Raw genomic sequence first — 16,159 nt, 5'->3', positions numbered from 1 at the left:
CTCAGATAGTTTATTCACGTATAAATTGACACGTGGTCAGTAGCGGTTAACTCAACAATAATTAATTAACAATTAATTATTGGCGACAGAAAAGTTTATTTATTCTCAATAAATAGCAGCCTTGATATACTGTCTAAATATTGAGGAAAATTCAGCGTAGCGGTTTTAGTTTAGTATCACACAAGAAATAATAAGCGAAGCGGTTCAAGCACGAGGTTGCAAGTAGCAAAGACACGTTGTAGAATCTCTGAGCGAAGCGGTTAGACAGATAGTTGTAGAATGAATAAAAATGGTAGCGTCGTTAAGTCGTCGAGAGGCTTGGTGTCGACGTGGCAGCCTTGCTGCATATAACGAATTTTCCTATTGGCTTAAAAGCGCGCCAAAAGGTAGCAGTTGATAGCGAGCTCTCTCATAGGCTGACCAATATAAAACGAATTTTGTGATTGGTCAGCTTGTAGCGGGTTCTCAGGACGTCTTCACGATCCTGAGTTAGAAATTGTATGTGCCGGGCCCAAATAGCGAGTGACCCGGCACTATTCTGACCTTCAGTCAGTAGCGAGCTCGGCTTCTCCTGAACCGAGCGGAAATGCACGAAGCTTGATTTAAATTAATCAAGCTCGTGACTGAACATTCTCCCCAGCGCTGGCGACTGTGTCGACTGAATTGTCTTCTGGAGAGTGCACTGGTAGTACACACAGCTTAGCGATTGGTCGTACAAGTTCCGTGGTAGCGGTCTTCAGCGTGACTACTCGAGTCAGGCCATCTCTGCCTGGATGTAATGCGAGTACTCGAGCAAGCGGCCATTTCGATGGTGGGAATCTTTCATCAGTCAACAAGACTAATGAACCCACTTTGATGTTGTTTTGCGGATTATGCCATTTCGAAATAGATTGATGACGTTGCAGGTACTCTGATGACCATCTACTCCAAAATCTCTGGAACATTTGTTGTAATTGTTGCCAGCGTGACAACGCAGCTGAACTATTTTCCAGTAGCGAGGGCCCAGGTACAGCGATAAGCGGTTCACCGATGAGAAAATGTCCAGGAGTTAGAGCGGTTAAATCTGCAGGATCTTCAGATAGAGGAGCGATCGGTCTTGAATTTAACACAGCCTCAATCTGTGTTAAGACTGTTGCGAGTTGGTCGTAAGTCAATAGCGATTCACCAATAGTTCGTATGAGATGGAACTTGATTGACTTTACGGCTGCTTTCCACTTGCCACCAAAGTGAGGAGCGCTTGGTGGGTTGAACTTCCAGTCTGTGCCATCTGTAGCGAGTAAATACTGAAGTTCCTTTAGTTGCCTCGATCCTGCTGCGAATTCTTTCTTTAGCGTGGCGTCTGCTCCTACAAAATTTGTACCACAGTCCGAGTATAGGATACTGCAGGCGCCTCTTCGACTAGTGAATCTTCTAAATGCTGCGACGAAAGCGTCAGTAGAGTAGTCGGTGACAATTTCAATGTGTATAGCGGACGTAGCGAGACATACAAACACAGCGATCCATCCTTTATAGGTTTTGGCACCTCGACCTTGGAAAGTCTTCAGTGTTACTGGCCCAGCGTAGTCTATTCCAGTGTGTAAGAGTGCTTTAGATGGTCTTACACGAGCGGATGGCAATTGTCCCATTAATTGTTGTGCACGAACACCTCTATGTCTCGTGCACACGACGCAGCGAAGAATATGTGATCTGACTGGAACTCGACCACCTTCTATCCAGACAGATCTCCGTAGATCAGCGAGAGTCAATTGAGTTCCCCCGTGGAGTGTTCTTTGATGCGATTGATCTATCAATAGCGTACTTAAGCGTGATGACCTTGGTAAAATGGCTGGATTTTTCTGTTCATCATCCAGCAGCGAATTCTTCAAGCGACCGCCGACTCTGAGTACTCCGTTGTAGTCGACGTAGGGAATCAATTTAGCGAGATGATGATTTCGCTGTAGAGAATCACCATCTTTCAATAGCTTCAGCTCTTGCGAATAGTACTGACTTTGAGTATACTTGATCAGCAAAGTCTTAGCGAGTTCCAGGTCAACTGTAGAGAGTGGTGTGTCCAGTGAGGACTGTGGCACTTTTTTAAATTTAGCGATGGCACGAAGACAGATTCCAAGCGTGCGAAGTAATGGTGACAACTTAGAAAATTTTTCTAGTAGCGTGTATAGCGGGTGTGAATCTGCCTTGAAGATGGTAAAAACCAGACCTGGACGTTCTTCAAGATGTGATACCGTCTGCGTAGGGATAGCAAAAGATGGCCAGTTATCTTTTGATTGACTGAGCCACTTTGGTCCCGTCCACCATAGCGAGTGCTGTTCTAGTTTGGCTGCTGTTAGACCTCTTGAAGCGCAATCAGCTGGGTTAAGTTTCCCAGGAACAAAATCCCAGTTGACACTTGGTAGCGATTCTTGAATCTTGGTGACTCTATTGCGAATGTAGACTTTCCATCTAGCTGGGTTGTTTCGTATCCACGTTAAGGATACAGCGGAGTCTGTCCACATGAAAACTGGAACGTTTTCAAGTTTCAAAACCTTCTTGACGTAGAGTACCAGTTGAGCGAGTAAGACAGCGGCATTGAGCTCCATTCTTGGTATAGTTATAGGCTTCAGTGGTGCAACTTGTGTTTTGGCACACACTAGCGAAATATTGGAACTTCCAGTAGCGTCAGTAACTTTTAGATAGACTACAGCAGCCATAGCGATTTGTGAAGCGTCAGAGAATCCATGTAATTCGATTGATACACCATTTTTTACATGATTCCAGCGAGGTATCTGAATCTTCGAGATCTGATGTAGTTCATCTCGAAACAAATTCCATTCTTGAAGAAGCGACGGTGATAGCGTAGCATCCCAGTCAAAGTTCTGCAGCCAGAGCTTCTGCATGAACATCTTGGCTCTCACGATGATCGGTGCTAAGAAACCCAGTGGGTCAAACAAGCGAGCAATTTCAGATAAAATTGTGCGTTTAGTTGTTGGTGGTGCTTCTGGAAGCGAATAGCCGAACTGGAATTTATCCTGTGTTGAATTCCAGGTTAGCCCGAGCACTTTTACTGTAGTATCCCCAAGCTCTCTTGGTGTATCTTCTTGGGTTTCACTTGGAGCGACTTGAGAGAGTAATTCAGTTGAATTACTTGCCCACTTGGCAAGCGGAAAACATCCTGTGGCACACATATTTTTTGTGTCGAGAGCAACTTGGATTGCCTCAGCGAGTTCATCTGCACCTCCATAGATGTCATCAACATAGCGTGTGTTAGTTAGCGGTTCGACAGCCTTCGGAAATTTATTCCCTTCGTCTTCAGCGAGTTGTAAGAGTGCTCTTCCAGCGAGAGATGGAGCCGATGTTGTTCCATAAGTAACAGTAGCGAGTGCAAATACTATTGGGATGTCATCTTCGTCAAACCAGAGTATGCACTGTAGATGATGATCTTCCTTGTCAACTGCAATCTGACGAAACATTTTTGTTACGTCAGTAGCGAATAGATAGCGATGGCAGCGGATACGAATAAGTACATCACTGATGTCAACTTGAATCTTTGGGCCCACATGAAGTATCTCGTTGACAGATACGCCAGATGTAGTTTTCCAGGACCCATTGAATACCACCCTGAGCTTGGTGGTAGTGCTCTGCTCTTTCAGAACCCCATGATGAGGCAACAGGTAGCTGTTCGGTGGTAAATCCTTTAACTTAATGCGTTTCATGTGTCCCAAGTTTTCATATTCTTTCAGGAAGTCGAAGTACAACTTCTTGTAGACTGGATCAGCTTCCAATCGTTTGCGCAGACGTAGTAAGGCGTATTGTGCAGCTCTAAGCGAATCACCCAGTTGACTTGGCGAAGATTTAAGCGGCAAGCGAACGACATATCGACCATCAGACTGTCTGTAGTGTGTATTGACAAAGTGTTGTTCACACTCTTCTTCTTCTTCAGTATAGCGTGTAGCGAATTCTGTCTGTGGCTCTTCTTGGTACCAAAACTTGCTTAACAAGTCTTGTAGTTGATCATCAACAGCGACATGATGACCATAAGCGGTCAATTTTGATGTAGCGGTGTCCACAGATCCATATATGATCCAGCCAAGCGATGTTGACTGAGCGATTGGGTCATTGTCACTTCCTTTTCGTATTTTAGCGTTGATTATATGTGCAGCTGGTGCTGCACCCAGAATGATTTCAATAGGTAGTGATGTCAAGAAGTCTGGATTAGCGAGTTGTAGCCCAGTTATATGCGGCCATTTCTTCTTTTTAGTTAGCGTAAATGACGGTAAGTTTACAGTCAATAGAGCAAGCACATGAGCTTGGATGGTAATAGAAGCGTTGTTGTGTAGCGAATGCAGCGTCATCTTGCATGACCCAAGCGAATGCCCAGCTGACACATTACCAATTCCACGTAATGGTACAGCTGCTTTACTGAGTTGAATATCCAGCTTCTTGATTAGCGAATGCGTCACGAAGGATAACTCCGATCCTTGATCAATAAGTACACGCGCCGTACATGTACTTCCTGTTAGCGAATTCAACTTAACAATAGCGCTAGCGAGTAAAACATTGAGCGAATGAGCTGAAAGCAGACTAAGTTAGCGAATTCAAACCAATAGTTACCAAAATTGGAACTATTTGTTACCTGGGTTAGTTACAGGAGCGTCCTGTACTGGTGTAGCGGCAGCAACATCGTCAAGATGCGTTGACGTGTGATGTGGCTGATCACAATGGCGGCACTTCTGCTTAGTCCTGCAGTCAGCGTAGCGGTGGCGTCCCAAGCAATTGAAACAGAGACGATAATGCTGGACGATCGTTCTTCTGTTCAGTGGCGACGCCTTCTGGTAACTGGGGCAAAAGAGAACAAAGTGCTTCTCCTTGCAGATTGGGCACATGCCCGGTTCACTCGTACGATCCCTGGGAGTGAAAGCAACGTAGCTAGCGGAACCAGTAGATGTAGATGGCGTTGATGAGGTAGCGGGTCGACTGTTCCCAAACTTCACTTGCTTGGTTGTAGCGGCTGACTTAGCGTAATTCTTAGGTGATGGTGGTCTTTCACTAGCACTCTTATATTGCGTAGAGGTTATTTTCGCGCCAATCTCTGAGTTTTCCCACGCACGAACCTTGGCCTTGAGCATATCGTGCAGCTGTTGGTAAGTGGGAAACTCATCGGATAACCCAAGCGAAGCCATCCATTCCACTCTCAAATCTGAAGGCAAACAGTCAAGCGAATTAAAAAGGGGTCCAACTCACCAATTGGAATTCCCAATGCAGCGATAGCGTCCAGCGATTTTTTGTTGGCGAGTAGAAGCGCATCCAGATCGGCAGCAGAGTGTGACGTTAGCGGTTGGCGATCCGGCAAATCATCGATATGCATATCGAGCAATCGACGTGGATTTGTGTAGCGAGTATTCAGCAACTCCCAAGCGGGTTGGAAAGCGTCATCTGTGATCTGGAGATTAGCGAGTAGTGCAGCGGCCTCACCTTTTACCTGCGTCTTCAGGTAATGCATTTTTTGCGACCCGGTCAGCGAATCTTCATTGATGACTAGTGACGTGAACAAGTCCTTGAACGAGTCCCACTCGTCATACGACCCTTGGAAAGTTGGCAGCTTGATTTGTGGCAAGTTAGACTTGTGAACTCCACCAAAGTAAGCGGTCTGATCATGATTAGCGGGCTGAACTTCATGAGCAGGTTCTGGAGCGGGTCTAGCAGCGCTGAGTCTCACTCTAAGAGAGGTATAAGCAACGTTAGCGGTTTCATAAGCGTTACCTGTATGATATTCGTTGGTAATGATCTCAGGTACGTCTTCGTATAGCCTCTCGTGAGTCGAATTAAAGCGGTTCCACAAATCCGTCAGGATGGCGAGTTCAGCGTCAATGGCGGCGGCACCTTGGGTAGCGAGTACAGCGTCAGTCAAGCGGTTGGACATATTGCGCATCGTGTCGATGCGTTGCATTTGAAGAGCGATTTGAGCTTCGGCGGCCATCTTGTTAATACGTGGCACACAAAATGGACGCGATGACGTGAAACCGACGCTAAGTTTTCGATCTTTTCTGTTTTAAAAGTCTTTTTACACCGGTGTGTAAAATAGATCACCCTGGGCAGCACTCTAGCAGTGCTCAGCAATGCCCACGGCACTTAGCGATTTTCACGACACAGAACTGACACTACACTTTTTTTTCTCACAATTTTTTTTTATTTTTAATTTAAAATAATTTTTTAATTGTTTAAATTTCGCCAGATCCGGCTCGAAGGACCAAAATGTGAAATGAGCGAATAAACTAATTGGATCTGGTTTAGGCGAGGTGAATTAAACAATTAAAAATTACACAGATTTTATCAATAGATAAATTATAGATTTATTTACACTTATTTACACTTAAAATTATGAGAACTTATATTGAAGCGAATGCGACTATAATTAACACGCGATAGCGAATGCAACTCAGATAGTTTATTCACGTATAAATTGACACGTGGTCAGTAGCGGTTAGCTCAACAATAATTAATTAACAATTAATTATTGGCGACAGAAAAGTTTATTTATTCTCAATAAATAGCAGCCTTGATATACTGTCTAAATATTGAGGAAAATTCAGCGTAGCGGTTTTAGTTTAGTATCACACAAGAAATAATAAGCGAAGCGGTTCAAGCACGAGGTTGCAAGTAGCAAAGACACGTTGTAGAATCTCTGAGCGAAGCGGTTAGACAGATAGTTGTAGAATGAATAAAAATGGTAGCGTCGTTAAGTCGTCGAGAGGCTTGGTGTCGACGTGGCAGCCTTGCTGCATATAACGAATTTTCCTATTGGCTTAAAAGCGCGCCAAAAGGTAGCAGTTGATAGCGAGCTCTCTCATAGGCTGACCAATATAAAACGAATTTTGTGATTGGTCAGCTTGTAGCGGGTTCTCAGGACGTCTTGACACGATCCTGAGTTAGAAATTGTATGTGCCGGGCCCAAATAGCGAGTGACCCGGCACTATTCTGACCTTCAGTCAGTAGCGAGCTCGGCTTCTCCCGAACCGAGCGGAAATGCACGAAGCTTGATTTAAATTAATCAAGCTCGTGACTGAACAGACCCTCTTCTAATATTTTGATTTTTTAATATCTTTTCATAGATATAGAAAGAAGTCTTCAGCTAAATTTTTATCTTTTTATCTCTACCGATTCCAAAGTTATTATTTTTGCTTCAAAATGGTATAACTTTGACTATAGTTATGATAATCTCACGTCATGGGGGTAATTTTTTTATTTTCAACGCTCTTTCGAAAAAATATTCGAAATCAGAAACCAAAAATTTTTTAATGCTTTTTTGACCATTTTTAAACAAAAAATTAGTTTTTTGTTCAATGGGACACTTGATTTTTTCCAAGAAATTCACAAAATTCTATATTGAAAACTAAAATTTTTGAGCCATAATCCAAGATGAGCTTCAAATAACTTCTAGTAGAAGAAATTCGAAAACAGTTTTTATTCCGCAATTTTTATTTATTTTCTTTTTAAAATCACGTAATTTTTCTGAATAGTCTCAAAATATTATCTCAAAGTAATATCAGATAAGTACTACCGATTGTGTTGTCGTAGATTTGAGAGTAATAAATCTTAATACTACGATGTAACGACTGATATATTTAAATTTTAATTTAAAAAGACACAATAAATTGCGGAAAATACTCAACTTATACATATTCGTGTAAAATATTATATTTAACACTGAAATTACTTGGAAAAAAGTAATGTTATGTATTTTGAGATTATCTGAAAAAATTACGTGATCTTCGAAGAAAAATTAATCAAAATTACATAAAAAGAAAATTGTTTTTTAATCTATTCTACTAGAAGTTATTTGAAGCTCATCTTGGAATATTACTCACAAATTTAGTTTTTTAACATAGAATTTTGTGCATGTTTTTGAGTAAATAAAAAGTGTCCCATTGAACGAGAAACTAATTTTTTGTTAAAAAATGACTAAAAAAGCATTGAATGGGTGGAGATAAAGAGCTAAAAATTTAGCTGAAAACGTCTTTCTACATGTATGAAAACATATTGAAAAATAAAAAGAAAATCGAAGAGGGTCACCGTCGCAATGTCGTTGAATTGATATGGAATGACCCATATACAAACTGAATGAAAATTCATTACATACGATAATACTTTGTCAGGCAGTGATGAGAAGATTAAAAAAGAAAGGGAAACAATTTATGGAACACCTTGGAAATTGGAAGGAAGGTCAACTGTTTTACCGAAAATTAATCGCAATTCCACTACTCCCTGCGGCAGATATTAATGAGGCTTTTGATTGGTTACTAGCAAATACAGTTGCGGAAGTATTAAATGATTTCACTGATTTAATTGCATACTTCCGTAGTTGGTGGTTACAACGAGTGACACCTATTAAATTAACTGTTTTTATGCTAGAAGATATAACTAACAACGGTATAGAAGCATACCATAGAAACTTGCGAAAAAAATTTGGTAGCCACCCTTCACTTTGGCAATTAACAAGTAAAGCATAGTTTGTTTATTATGTAATAATATTTTTTAATTAAATTCTATTTCACAATTAAAATTGTTTATATTATCATACAGCTTGTCTACGCAACTTGCAGAGCATCACGCGGATTGAGTGGACATCAGCGAGTATGGGGTATTCTGTTCGGCGTCCGACCGAGAATCGCTATTTGAAGCTGAAAGGAATACGGCGTAGAGCATGGACGTTATACTCGCAAAATCTTTTTGACATTCCGACATTTTTTGCTTGTGCTAATAATTTTTCACGAGTATTCCAAAGTCGACCTCTCATAACTGAAATAAATCAAGTTGATCTTGTTTTGAATATACCACACCATGATGTCAGTATGTATTTTTTAAAAACATTTTTTTTATTTTAGCTCCATTGAAAGTATACGTATCATAGTTTATTTACCCAGCCAAAAAATAGCTTTTCTAAGGAGTTTTTAAAATTTTTATTCATTGTTATAGGAATTAATCCGATTCCCCACGACAATGAAGTTGTGCCAATAGGTAATGGTCCTTTTGATATTCCGATAGTACCTGCGGGTGCCCCAGTAATTGGTGTCAACATTTTTTTGTGTAAGATATTACTTTACAATATATAAGAGAATCATATGTCATAAAACGATTTCTTATTTCAAATCACAGATATTATAACCGTGATAATAAATTATCTTTATTGATCTACGATGACTTAAACTTATTTATGCTGTACATGGATACGTAAGCTTAATGCTCAAGCTTAAAACATATTTTATAACTCACTTTTTTAGAAATTGCTTTGGAAACTACTAAACCTGGTACTGTAATAATTATATTCATCAAAAATTTTTAATTCTTCCTTTGTTATTAGTACGAGATTTGAATCAATCAAGATGTCCGATATGTAACGTAAGGGTGTGTAATTACATTAGCTTGCCATGCTGGCATTGGTTTGGATGTGGTCAATGTGCTGCAAATGTGAGAGAACTGACAAACAATGAACAAGCCGATTTGAGATGCGCGCAGTGTGCAAATATTGTAGCAGTATTCAAGAAAATAAATGTAAGCACTGGTATTTTAAGTTGATAATTATATAATATTTCACGCTAGAGAATGTAACAATTAATACAGGAGCAAACAGAAAATTAGGGCGTAGTATCGATTGTTGCAATACTACACCATTCCCATAGAACGATCTTTTTCTGCTCTCAAGATAGATAGGTGCTAGTGTATTTTTATACGTATATGTGTTGCTGCAGATAATCGTAACCAGATTTAAATGCAAGCCTAACGCAAGCCTTACACAAGAAATTCGTGCCAGATTATAACTCAATTCCGGAGGAAGACTAGAGTTGAAAATAGTTTCACATGACTTGCTCAAGACTCAAAATTGACTTTGAACCTTGAGCAGATCTTGAACAAGCCATGGATAAGTACCTACTGTACCTACTGTTTCATTGCATCATGTTCAAGATATGTTTAATATCCTTGCGTACGATAGCATGAGCAAGATATACACAAATATTGGCATAGGTTTCTTGATACACGATCTTGCGAAAGACACCTACCTAGAAAAAGACACTAACAGGTAAGGGTCTTGTTCAAGATACTTACTCCAGGATCTAGCTCAAACATGGTCACTTGATTGATACATCACTCCAATTAATAAAAAAATAAAAATAAAGTATAATTATAATAAAGTGTAATAAAATAAGCATACCATTAAACGCATTAACAAAATTAATGATATCATTGCATATTTTACAAATTACTTTTTTTCTTTTTCGAAACATCCTGAAGTGACTCGCAAAAGCTACTTTTACTTTATAAATATTAAAGTAAAATTTTTACGATTTTAAGAGTCTGCTTTTACCTGTTTGAGAACATTAAATTCTGGATAAAATTTTTTATATTATTGTAGTAATATGCTCATTTGTTTCAGTATAAATTGGTAGCTAATCGAAAAAAAAACTTCGATATCGATTAACTCCTCTATGTAAAATAATAATATGTTCTTTAGGTTTTTACACATTGTTTGGTAATTTTTACCCTTGACATGGATCAGAAATGATGATTTTGGTGATTTAAATTGCCTTGCTTATAGATAATTAAAAAGATTGAGGAAAATTTTTTTGATAGTTTAAGATTTGGAATATATGCCTGTTTATATGCTGTGAAAAAATATTTTTCATATTATTTCATTGAATAACTTGATTTTTTGTTACAGATAACATAGAATAGTATGGGATTGATTGCATTCGGCGCCACATGATATAGGATTGAATAAACATTTATAAAAACATGAAACTATTTTTGTTTTAATAACTTTAACTTAATTACTTAAAATAATTAAAATAATATATTGTTATTTATATGTATGGTTTTTACTTATAAGTAAAAAAAATTTAGTCTTGTTTTTATTGAGAAAAAAAAAATTGAATAAACAATTTAAGCAAATATGAAATTTTCTTGTTTAGTTGTTGATTATTCGTCATTTTACATTTTATGAACATTAAAATTCGATCATTTTGATAATATTATTCAAGTTCAAATGTTGTATTTACAATTAGCCTTCATTTTTGTAAGTATAAAAATTTAAATAAATAAATTTTCTTTTGTTAATGTATTTCTAAACTTTTATTTCCCTTCTTATCATCGATTAATTGTAATAATGTAATTTAAATTGAAATTTCTAATCACACATAATTTTAATTATCACAATCTTTAAAATTAAAATGATTAAATTTAATTTCAGAATTCTGAAAATTTTTTAATTTTCATAATACTTGTTTTAAATCTGCAGTTTATTCTTATGATAATGGTAATTGTATAATAAAAATGTACTTACCGACCGACGTTTAAACCTTAGCCACGTTTCGGCTAGCGATTATTTTGTTTTTTTGACACTTTTGCTAGCCGTACTTCTGTTTCTCGTCACTTTGGTTAGCGGTAAGTTAGCTATTTGAAATTTTGGTTAGAAACACTTTTGTTGTCCGTCACTTTAGCTTTAGGTCAGTTTGTTATTCGAAATTTTGGCTCATGTTCTGTTTGCTTTGTGACATTTCGGCTAGATGTCACTATCGCTCACAGCTATTTTTGCTACAAGTCGTTTTGGGTAAACGTAATTGGGTGCTTTGGGTGCAAGCCATATATACATATGTGTGAACGTGGCGGCGAGAGTCAACCGTGTCTCTGTACCGGTGTCATATGCCTGTTTAACCTTTCTCGTATTGAAATTGATTAATAATAGATAAATATAAATTATATCTGTTATTTACCTATTTCTTTATTAATCTTTCATCATCTTCTACTGATTCTATGAGAAATCTTTGAGCTTAATATTTGAGTTATCATTACTAAATTTTTAAATTTTTGCTTGCGCCGTTTTTGATATTTTTAATAAATTTATAAATCTCTAATTTCCGATGAATCGTGTATATTTTTATCGATATATATTCTAGTATGTATGTATATTTTTGTGTCTTAGCACATGAGTATACATAATAAATTGTAAACATTTTTATCAATATATTTTTTAGAATATATGTATTAGGGTGGCGCAAAAAAACCGACTATTTTTTTTTTTTCGACTTCGCATAAAAATTTTTTGGTTTACGATGTTTTAATAAGCCTCTCCAAAAATTAGCTCGATAAAAAATTTTCAAGAGGCCGCTCATGAATTTTGAAAATATCATAAATGATTAAAATTCGAATTTTAAATTTCTAAATTTTTCTATCTCGTGGCAGCAATAGTTTATACTTGTAAATTGATGACTATGCTGAAAATTTCAGCCCAAAATTTAAATATTTGAACGGTACTCAAGAATTTTAAATATTAACTGATGATTCGTAACTAATAGTTTGAATTAGTTGTTGAATTTTTTTATGACTCAGTTATTGTCATTTCAGTAAAATATAACTTTTATATATCCAAAAACATACAGGAGAGTCTTAAACAATAAAATTTGGTAAGTTTCGAATAAGCGAAAAAACCTACAAATTGAATTAAAAAATAAAAAAGTATGTAAATAACTTATTATTTCTATTTTTCCGATTATATTTTCGTTCACTGTGATGCCATTTAATGGTGAAAAAAACGAAAAGCTTTATTATTAATATTTAAGGTTCGCTCGAAAACGTTCAAAAGACAGCACTCAGAAACATTAAAAATTCTTGAGCAAGGTTTAAAAATTTAAATTTTGGGCTTAAATTTTCAACGTAGTCATGATTTCATAAATATAAACTATAGCCGCCATGAGAAAGAAGAAAATTTGAAATAAAAAAGTCGAATTTCGCTCATTTTGATATTTTCAAAATTCGTGAGCGATGTCTTGAAAATTTTTTATCGAGCTAATTTTTGGAAAATTGTGTTAAAACATCGTAAACCAACAAATTTTCATAATAGACTCAAAAAAAAAAAAATACTCAGTTTTTTCACGCCACCCTAAAATGTATAATTAATTTGTTCTTAGCATTTGTTAAGCAGACTTTATTAAGGACCAGTTTTTTCAAACTAGGTTAGTTTTAATCCGAGTTTGAATTGAAGTGCTGGTATTAAAAATATATAGACATGCCAGTAATAATAATTTAAACCCGGATTAATAATAAACTCGGTTAGAAAAACTGATCCGAAATGTAATATCAGTAACTCGGTCTATACATATAATCACGTTAACTCAAGGGTAATTTCTCAATACGAAATTTTATTAATACGTTATTAGATTATTATTGCTCGTACATTCATATGAAAATATACAAGTATACTAGCAATAATTAAGTCGCAGATTAAGAACCCGGATTAAAAAGCTGGCCTTAAAAAATTGGCGTTTACACTATAAGAATAAACAAGCACTGTCTTCAATTTAAACTATATATTCATGTATATATATATATATATATATATATATATATATATATATATATATATATATATATATATATATATCAGGGTGTTTCAGAAGAAACAATTTTTTTTCTTATGGTTTCAAAAGTTAGTCTTAAGTATAAAAAAAATCCTCCCAAGAGAGCAGCTCGAAATCTCAATTCTACTAAGAGCTCAACGAAAACTTATTTTCCCATTCAAATTGCATGTAAAAAAATTTTTTTTTTTTTTTTAAATAAAATATTAAAAAATTTTTTTTTCGAAAATTGAAGCATGCAATTCTGTAGGAAATTGAATTCTCTACAAAAAAGCTTCTGATTGTTTTCTCCGGAGAACTAACAGAAAAAAAGTTATGAAGCTTTGAACTATATTAAATAGTATAACTTCATGTTTCCATTATATTCAACAGTTTTTTAAATAGAAATTCAGGTTTTTTCTTCTAAACTAATGTTATCTGTCAATTTTTTTTTGATCACTTGGAAAAAATTTTCCTTACTTTCAGAATAGAACTTTTTCTTTCAATTAAAAGTACAGAAAGAAAAAAATTTTTAATTGTTACGTTCCCGTAATATTTTATTGATTAAATTAAATTAATTATTTTTATTTAAATAATTTTATACAATGAAACGGAAATCGGTTATGATAAGAGAGTCGCCGTGGCTCGCGGGTAGGCAAAACAGATGACGATGCATGAGACCCGGGCTACGACGATTCTCTCACAGGGAACCTGAGATGCAGCGTCAACATTTTGTCAACTCTGTTGGCTTTATTATATTTTTATAATGACGAAATAGTCAGTCCTTCGAGAAAGCTCATGGAGCTCGAACCTCTGCTCTCTAGCCTTAATAAATTACAATTAATTTTAAATTAATCCAACCTTATTTTGGGCTGCCATTAGGCAGCCCAATACCCTACGACTCCATGGTTATTTTGGGCGCTGCTACCAGCAGCCCAATAATCCAAAAATCATCAATTAAATATTGGGCGCTGATACCGGCTGCCCAATCATTTATCCAGTCCTGGACACTGCCACCGGCTGTCCAGAATTCCTCAAATCCTGCATCCTCATAAATAATATGGAGATCAGATCGCGAACATATTTTAAAATCGTGAAAATCAAATAAAATTAATAATTAATAAAATAATCGACGACCACGGCCCACCAGGGGTCTATAGACACTCTAACGAGGCCAAACTTGGATAAAATTGAATAATTAAAAATTATTTTGATTTTTAATTAATTTTGGGTAATTTCCCAAAACGTAACAGTGGTGCTGTGACCAGGATGGTCTTAGATTATTCAATTATTTAATTGAAACTTTGTGACCAGCGATGATCAGCGGTGATATGTGAAAATTATTTGTTTAATGACAAGTTTCGGAAAAGTATAATTATGTTTATCTGTCAACTTAATAATTTAAAATTTTGGTGAAGTGAGTTGAAACTAATATTTAAATATATTTATTACTAAAATATTTGTGAAGTGACATTTGTTAGCGAAAATAAATGAAAAGCTGACGTTTATAATGATTTTATTAATCAGGTGACTATTCATAGGTGATTGATGAAACTAAACGTGTAAAAAGAAAAGTTTTATAAAATAAATTTTTAAGTGGATGTCAATTTTAGAATGTGTCTGAATTTTAAAAACTAAAAATTTAAGCAGTTTAAATATTTAACTGCTCGACTATCAGCAACATTAAGAGTTTGTTACCTTAGTGTAACATCACAATCATCGACTAACTGTTTAAAGGTCTAACCTGTCGTGATGCTGTTAAATTTTCATTTGGACAAGCTAGACCAATGGACCAATGTACAAACTCACCAAAAGTAAGATTATTCTTATTAACAATACGTTTTCATTTACACGTTGGTGACTGATTGCCGTTGGAAGATGTACGTGCAGTTACTACAAATTATATATATATGAGTGAAAATATTTTAAAAGTGTTGCTATGAAATTTAAACTAATTTATCGCGAGTTTATAGTAATATCTACGCGATATTATTAAACTTTAAATTTTATATGTGGACAATATTTTTTATTTTATTAGAACTATTTGACCGCTAGACAAATCACAATAATAAATATTATAATTGAAAATAATTCAGAACTACGGATTTCTAAACTAAAAATGTTGCTACGGACTTTCAAGAATTTCTCGCAAGTAGTGTGCAGAAACAGTTGTTCATTATATTGAACTTATTAATTACTAAATGACCGCTGGACGAATTACAAAGAACATTATAATTTAAACTAACAATTATGCTTTGAGAATTGTTTTATTTTATTTAAATTAATCTCTATGAATTAATTGTTTTATATTTAAAAATATACTTAAAATTGTTGCTACGGAACTGTAAAGGTGTTTTCGCGAGTGTATTTGAATATATTACGTGATAAAAATTACTTTATTATTATGCGGAAAATACTGCGTGGATATTTTGGGTAAATATTTTAATTATTGTTTCTTTAGCAATCACTTTAGTTTCTTTTGGGATCAGTTGAGATTCTCGTCGCTGATTTAACGAAAAGTATGTCCCGGTATATTGTGAAACCAAGACGAAGTCGTTATATCACGATCAGGTCTCAAAGCTGATTTCAAGTAATTTTTCTAGCATAATTGAAGTATTTGCCGACCACCGGTTATTAATAGGAAATTATCAAATAACGAAATGTTTCCGGTAATGACTCACGACAACACATTGTTATAAAATATTTCAGAAATGTGCATAAATAAGTATGCTTATAATAATTTACATTGGAATATGTAGTAAACATTCGCAATAAACTATCAATTAAATGTTCCGATA

The sequence above is a fragment of the Microplitis demolitor genome, chromosome 10 (genome assembly GCF_026212275.2).
Source record: "Microplitis demolitor isolate Queensland-Clemson2020A chromosome 10, iyMicDemo2.1a, whole genome shotgun sequence".
NCBI lineage: Eukaryota > Metazoa > Arthropoda > Insecta > Hymenoptera > Braconidae > Microplitis > Microplitis demolitor.
The sequence above is the reverse complement of the archived record's forward strand: the minus strand, read 5'-3'. Positions refer to the sequence as shown.